This window comes from Megalobrama amblycephala, linkage group LG13, assembly GCF_018812025.1.
Source record: "Megalobrama amblycephala isolate DHTTF-2021 linkage group LG13, ASM1881202v1, whole genome shotgun sequence".
NCBI lineage: Eukaryota > Metazoa > Chordata > Actinopteri > Cypriniformes > Xenocyprididae > Megalobrama > Megalobrama amblycephala.
The window spans coordinates 39,582,468-39,590,504 of NC_063056.1; positions in this window are offsets into that span (position 1 = coordinate 39,582,468).

The following is an 8,037-nucleotide window of genomic DNA, read 5'->3' on the forward strand; positions in this document are numbered from 1 at the left end:
GACTCTCTACCCTCCGACTCTCTACCCCTCCGACTCTCTACCCCTCCGACTCTCTACCCCTCCGACTCTCTACCCCTCCGACTCTCTACCCCTCCGACTCTCTACCCCTCCGACTCTCTACCCCTCCGACTCTCTACCCCTCCGACTCTCTACCCCTCCGACTCTCTACCCCTCCGACTCTCTACCCCTCCGACTCTCTACCCCTCCGACTCTCTACCCCTCCGACTCTCTACCCCTCCGACTCTCTACCCCTCCGACTCTCTACCCCTCCGACTCTCTACCCCTCCGACTCTCTACCCCTCCGACTCTCTACCCCTCCGACTCTCTACCCCTCCGACTCTCTACCCCTCCGACTCTCTACCCCTCCGACTCTCTACCCCTCCGACTCTCTACCCCTCCGACTCTCTACCCCTCCGACTCTCTACCCCTCCGACTCTCTACCCCTCCGACTCTCTACCCCTCCGACTCTCTACCCCTCCGACTCTCTACCCCTCCGACTCTCTACCCCTCCGACTCTCTACCCCTCCGACTCTCTACCCCTCCGACTCTCTACCCCTCCGACTCTCTACCCCTCCGACTCTCTACCCCTCCGACTCTCTACCCCTCCGACTCTCTACCCCTCCGACTCTCTACCCCTCCGACTCTCTACCCCTCCGACTCTCTACCCCTCCGACTCTCTACCCCTCCGACTCTCTACCCCTCCGACTCTCTACCCCTCCGACTCTCTACCCCTCCGACTCTCTACCCCTCCGACTCTCTACCCCTCCGACTCTCTACCCCTCCGACTCTCTACCCCTCCGACTCTCTACCCCTCCGACTCTCTACCCCTCCGACTCTCTACCCCTCCGACTCTCTACCCCTCCGACTCTCTACCCCTCCGACTCTCTACCCCTCCGACTCTCTACCCCTCCGACTCTCTACCCCTCCGACTCTCTACCCCTCCGACTCTCTACCCCTCCGACTCTCTACCCCTCCGACTCTCTACCCCTCCGACTCTCTACCCCTCCGACTCTCTACCCCTCCGACTCTCTACCCCTCCGACTCTCTACCCCTCCGACTCTCTACCCCTCCGACTCTCTACCCCTCCGACTCTCTACCCCTCCGACTCTCTACCCCTCCGACTCTCTACCCCTCCGACTCTCTACCCCTCCGACTCTCTACCCCTCCGACTCTCTACCCCTCCGACTCTCTACCCCTCCGACTCTCTACCCCTCCGACTCTCTACCCCTCCGACTCTCTACCCCTCCGACTCTCTACCCCTCCGACTCTCTACCCCTCCGACTCTCTACCCCTCCGACTCTCTACCCCTCCGACTCTCTACCCCTCCGACTCTCTACCCCTCCGACTCTCTACCCCTCCGACTCTCTACCCCTCCGACTCTCTACCCCTCCGACTCTCTACCCCTCCGACTCTCTACCCCTCCGACTCTCTACCCCTCCGACTCTCTACCCCTCCGACTCTCTACCCCTCCGACTCTCTACCCCTCCGACTCTCTACCCCTCCGACTCTCTACCCCTCCGACTCTCTACCCCTCCGACTCTCTACCCCTCCGACTCTCTACCCCTCCGACTCTCTACCCCTCCGACTCTCTACCCCTCCGACTCTCTACCCCTCCGACTCTCTACCCCTCCGACTCTCTACCCCTCCGACTCTCTACCCCTCCGACTCTCTACCCCTCCGACTCTCTACCCCTCCGACTCTCTACCCCTCCGACTCTCTACCCCTCCGACTCTCTACCCCTCCGACTCTCTACCCCTCCGACTCTCTACCCCTCCGACTCTCTACCCCTCCGACTCTCTACCCCTCCGACTCTCTACCCCTCCGACTCTCTACCCCTCCGACTCTCTACCCCTCCGACTCTCTACCCCTCCGACTCTCTACCCCTCCGACTCTCTACCCCTCCGACTCTCTACCCCTCCGACTCTCTACCCCTCCGACTCTCTACCCCTCCGACTCTCTACCCCTCCGACTCTCTACCCCTCCGACTCTCTACCCCTCCGACTCTCTACCCCTCCGACTCTCTACCCCTCCGACTCTCTACCCCTCCGACTCTCTACCCCTCCGACTCTCTACCCCTCCGACTCTCTACCCCTCCGACTCTCTACCCCTCCGACTCTCTACCCCTCCGACTCTCTACCCCTCCGACTCTCTACCCCTCCGACTCTCTACCCCTCCGACTCTCTACCCCTCCGACTCTCTACCCCTCCGACTCTCTACCCCTCCGACTCTCTACCCCTCCGACTCTCTACCCCTCCGACTCTCTACCCCTCCGACTCTCTACCCCTCCGACTCTCTACCCCTCCGACTCTCTACCCCTCCGACTCTCTACCCCTCCGACTCTCTACCCCTCCGACTCTCTACCCCTCCGACTCTCTACCCCTCCGACTCTCTACCCCTCCGACTCTCTACCCCTCCGACTCTCTACCCCTCCGACTCTCTACCCCTCCGACTCTCTACCCCTCCGACTCTCTACCCCTCCGACTCTCTACCCCTCCGACTCTCTACCCCTCCGACTCTCTACCCCTCCGACTCTCTACCCCTCCGACTCTCTACCCCTCCGACTCTCTACCCCTCCGACTCTCTACCCCTCCGACTCTCTACCCCTCCGACTCTCTACCCCTCCGACTCTCTACCCCTCCGACTCTCTACCCCTCCGACTCTCTACCCCTCCGACTCTCTACCCCTCCGACTCTCTACCCCTCCGACTCTCTACCCCTCCGACTCTCTACCCCTCCGACTCTCTACCCCTCCGACTCTCTACCCCTCCGACTCTCTACCCCTCCGACTCTCTACCCCTCCGACTCTCTACCCCTCCGACTCTCTACCCCTCCGACTCTCTACCCCTCCGACTCTCTACCCCTCCGACTCTCTACCCCTCCGACTCTCTACCCCTCCGACTCTCTACCCCTCCGACTCTCTACCCCTCCGACTCTCTACCCCTCCGACTCTCTACCCCTCCGACTCTCTACCCCTCCGACTCTCTACCCCTCCGACTCTCTACCCCTCCGACTCTCTACCCCTCCGACTCTCTACCCCTCCGACTCTCTACCCCTCCGACTCTCTACCCCTCCGACTCTCTACCCCTCCGACTCTCTACCCCTCCGACTCTCTACCCCTCCGACTCTCTACCCCTCCGACTCTCTACCCCTCCGATAAAATCTCTGAAGACAATCAAAGACAATCTTAAAGCCCCTTTTATTTATTCTCAAAAACAACTGAAACATTTACAAGAAAACAATTACAAATGTTTACATAAACAAAAACATGAACATTCATCCTAAGAGGGAAGAAACCAAAGTGCATTGCATCACAAAAGACACAAGATTAGATTACAAAAGAACTATGAACAATAAGGCATGATTCAGGTAGAAAATGGCAGGAAAAGATCACAGCATGCCCACAATGGATTTGGAGGATGGACAGGTGGACAAGTTGTAGGTGAGGACCCAAGCTGAGCCAAAGGCCCAGGATGACACTGGCTATCAAAGTAGCAACAAATACTTTGCAACCAAAGATGGAGGGAGAAGGACAACAATAGAGCCAAAAGGGTGGACAGACAAGGCAAGGACAGGAAGGCAAAGCCATTGGACAGGAAGTCCATGAAACTGGTGTAAATACATACAAGTGGAAAAAGGTCATTAAGTTACAGCATAATGCAAAAACCACAGCTACAAAACAGCAGATCTCCATCACAGAGAACAAAAAGCATAGGCTTAACCTAAAACGGCACAAATGCAAGTCATGCAGACAGGTTTAACATCAAATGAGGGAGCAAATTCTTCAAAACTGATTTTTTTCTTCAATATCTCAGACACAAGCACAGCTAAAATGTAGAGCTTTTGAAAACACAGAAAAATGCTTGCCTGAAAACTTAATTATCTTGTTAATGTTGACAATGAACCAATGATCAACTATCCTTGACGTCTGAACTTTGCGTACTTGGTATTCTGAAGCGCTGAATGTTGGTGTGCAGCAAGCAAAGCTTGTCTTCTTGTGACAGACAGCCTCAAGCCTCAAGCAAGAACAAGATCTGCTGTATGCCCTCCATTGTTGTTTACTGTGTTGTTTTCTTTTTCGCGCGAGAATTACGTCGATCACTACTTTCCGGCTACACCACCCCTATCAAGTATGGGTACTGTTGGCGGTGGAAACACAAGCCTGATCAAGGTGTACCGAACCGAACCAAACCGTACCGTACCGAACAAGAGGTGAAGGCATAAATTAAAAATAAATAAATAAATAAAAAGTGTCAAATCAATTTCATGAGTATGGTATTAGGGTTAGTTACTTATACAGCATTTAAGTACAAATAGAAAAAGCAGCATTAGAGTTGTCAATATTTGTAGTTGTCACAACAGAAGAGGATAATGAGATGACATGCAAAAGACAGTCTTTACTTACTGTATAAGCACTTCAAAACAGGTGAGTAGGCAATTCATTTAACATAGAACTTAACTGAATGAGAAAATCTTTATGTTTAGCAGGTTCTGGCTGTCGTGACTGAAGGACAGGCTGAAGACAGGCATGGCACAGGTGAGTAGATGGGCAAGTTCTTCTGTATGAAACAAAGTAGGTAAGCAGTTTTTGGGCAAAGATGATGAAACAGTCCTAGTAGCGATGAGACCAAACAATGAATTAGTGTTTGCTTTTGTATGGAAACTGATGAGGTTGATGGCAAACGTGTGAATGTGAGCAGGTGATGGCCAGGGAGGATTATGGGAAATGTGTGTTGTGGTGACAGGTATGGTGAAAGTAGATTGTAACAGTAGTGACTTCATTGCAGAGAAAGAACATGGCGCACTTGTACAAGTACATGCTCCCTGTGTTACATCTGAACTACTGTACTGAGATAGAGGGTTCTGTTCCAGTGGTTGTCCTGAAAGACTGTGTCAAAGCCTTTAAATTTGTTAACGGAGCCAGTGGAATAAAAGCAGGAGGTGACAGGTTGAGCTGTTACTTTAGCTGATTGCAAAACATGTGCTTCCAAGTTCAAGGATCACCTTCAATGTCTTAGTTACACTGGCTGGATGTACAGTCAATATAAAAGGGGACTAAAACACCACAGGTGTAATACAAAGGGGAATAAAAAGACACTGATGCATAAATAGAACAGAACATGTAAGTAAAAAGGGAATGCAAAAGACAAAAGCATGCATACATGAAGAAAAAAAAAAAAAAAAAAAAAAAAAAAAAAAAAAAACACACACACACCACTTCAGAAATTTGGAGAGCCTTTACAAACATGCAAGCAAACAAACAAACCATTAACAGCTTGTTAATGTTGGTTTAATAGATAATAATAGACCTTCCCTCACTTTTTAGTGTGCATATTGTTAAATACATCTTTTCTGCCAAATTAGCTTATAACCAAGTTTGGGGCAGCCCTCTGATATCTGAGCTTGTGGTTTGGATGTGCCTAACATTGTCTGATCAGAGGATCAGAATAGCCATATTTCTCCAAAGCTGTTAAGGAACATGGCTCAACCCAATAAAGAGAGTAGGAACAAATTGATAACAGGAGTCAATTTCAAAAATGAGAGAAAAAAAAAACAAAAAAACAACAACATTCCCAAAGTTCAAAAAGAAAATGAGGGTAGAAGAGCTTAATTATGTGAGCTTACCTACAGTATGTGAGTGCTGTAGTTGCAAATGACTACAAGGAAGGCCAAAGAAGAGGCGAAACAGCAGCACATCCAACTGAAAAGAAACTGTCCAGTTCATCTAGAAGACATGGTACATGTGAAGTTTATGACATTCAAAGAAGATGTTGCATAGAGTATATTTACAGGTATTTTTGAAGGAAACCTGCTCAATCTCCCTTCCCAGTTTATGGTGAAGGGCCTGCAAGAAATTGAATTTCTAGGGGTCACTTTGTCCTGTTGTGAAATCAAACTCATGATGAATGGGTAACTCAACACGGGACCTGCAAAATAGCTGTAAAAAAGGTGTAGGAAAAGATTTAAACAAAATACATAATTTTACACATGAAAAAAAGTGCATGTGACAAATGTGCTGGTGCGGTTAAGAATAGATTTAGATCAGAAAAAAGACGGAAATATGAAATGCCTTATCTTCAGCCTTGGTCTGTGAACTTGCACAATTCATAAATCGTTCAAAACTAGACCACATAAGAGACTTCAAACAAATAAAATTCCAACTGTTTTGCAGTATAAATGCAGTTAATATAAAAAGGCAACACTACAACCAGGTAATAAAACAAGGATACCATCTTGCATCAGTCTACAATAGAGACGAGCACAAAAGCTTCCTTCAATAAGAATCAAATAGAAGTGGCAAAGACATAAAAAGGAAAAAAAATGAAAGGCATAGATGCAAAAGTAATTATGCTTTTATTTAAATTCATTGGGACACAAAGGCTTATATTCAAAAGGATCATAAGTCATATATGCAAAGGCATGAATACTAAATGATACAAAAAGGAAAGCTTAAAAAGGAAATAAAAAGGTTGAAATAAGGGGCATTAGAAAAAAAAGTGGTACATAAAAGGCACAAAAGGCTTAAATGGAAAGGGGCAAATTCTAAAATTCAAAGTGGCACAAGAGAAAAAGCACTAGTATACAATGGATTAAGCTGCTTTGAAACGATCGTGAAAAGTGCTGCTCCAATAAATTTGACTGACAAATACAAATGGGGTAAAAGGCATGAATAAGTGATATACAGCAAAATAAAGAGGTATGTGTATTAAAATGAATAAATGCAAAAGGGAATACAACTAATGTAAAGTCACCAGGCTCCCCGTTAAGCCCACACAGCAATCTCACTCACCTGGATTCTAATCATCTGCACCGGTTTCCAATCAGTCCCTGCAATCAGCTCAGTGTATACAATTTATTTAAAAAAATAAATAAATAAATAAATAAATAAATAAAAAGTCATGTTTATAGACTACACTGTTCTACTCGCCTTGTCAAGCTCCTTGATACTCCATGATTCTCCCTGTGTGCTTCAAAGATCTCATGAATCCTTTCAGACAACCCCCGTTTAAGACTCCCTTGGAAATTTCCTGTGTCCCCTCCATTGTCTGTCTACCAACCTGGAATACTCACATGCAAAGGACAACGAGGCGTATGCTCCATCGCGCTGTTTCCAACACCATCTCTAACCTGATAAAGAACAAGAGACTCAGTTGTTCAAATATCCATCTCCTGTAAACTCTAAATAGTCTGCATTACTTGCATGTCTGTCTCCATTTGACAAACCGGTCCAATCTGCTGTGATTCCTGAACATCTGCCTTTTGAGTCTGGTATCCCTTGGCAGTAAATGGGCACTAATGCTGACAAACAAAATTTAACAGCAAATTAGTCAGACAGAAACAAACACTGCAGAAATGTGGAGACCCTTTGTAAAAACCAGTCTCAAACAATATAACAGCTTCAATGTGTAAAGAGGACGCAGTACAATCCATTCGCAGAGGGTTTATTGAGCAGCAGCAGAAACAAACATATCATTAGACAGGCAATGGGTCAATACCAGAATATCAGTCCAATCCGTGAACATACACAAGGGATAATCCAAGGGCAGAGTGGCAGGCAATAGGTCCAAACACAGATATGAGAAAGGCAATCACTGATGAACAGGCAGAATCATACACATGGTTGGCAATCAAGAAAACAAGAAAACCGCTCAGTAAGACAGTACAGCTGACAATACTTCACAAAGCATGGATACAGCTTCTCTGGCTAAATAGTCACCAAACAGGAAGTCAATGTAGAAGCGGCAGAGGGAGCAGATCTCAGTCAGGATTCAGGAGATGGCTCCCTCTGCTGGTGTGGCATTACACAATGTTAATTAAATAAAACACCAATATCAACCACACGTTTTGCTTTTTAGTGTGCACTGTTAAATACACATCTAAAACAACTTCTTTTATCACCAATTTTTATAACCAAGTTTAGGAGCTCCCGTCTGATATCTGAGCGTATGGTTTCGGAAATGCACCTGCAGGTGACTGACTCTACACTGTTCTGCTCCTCACGAAGTAACATTAAAAATTGGTTTGTCAGAGGATGCAATGA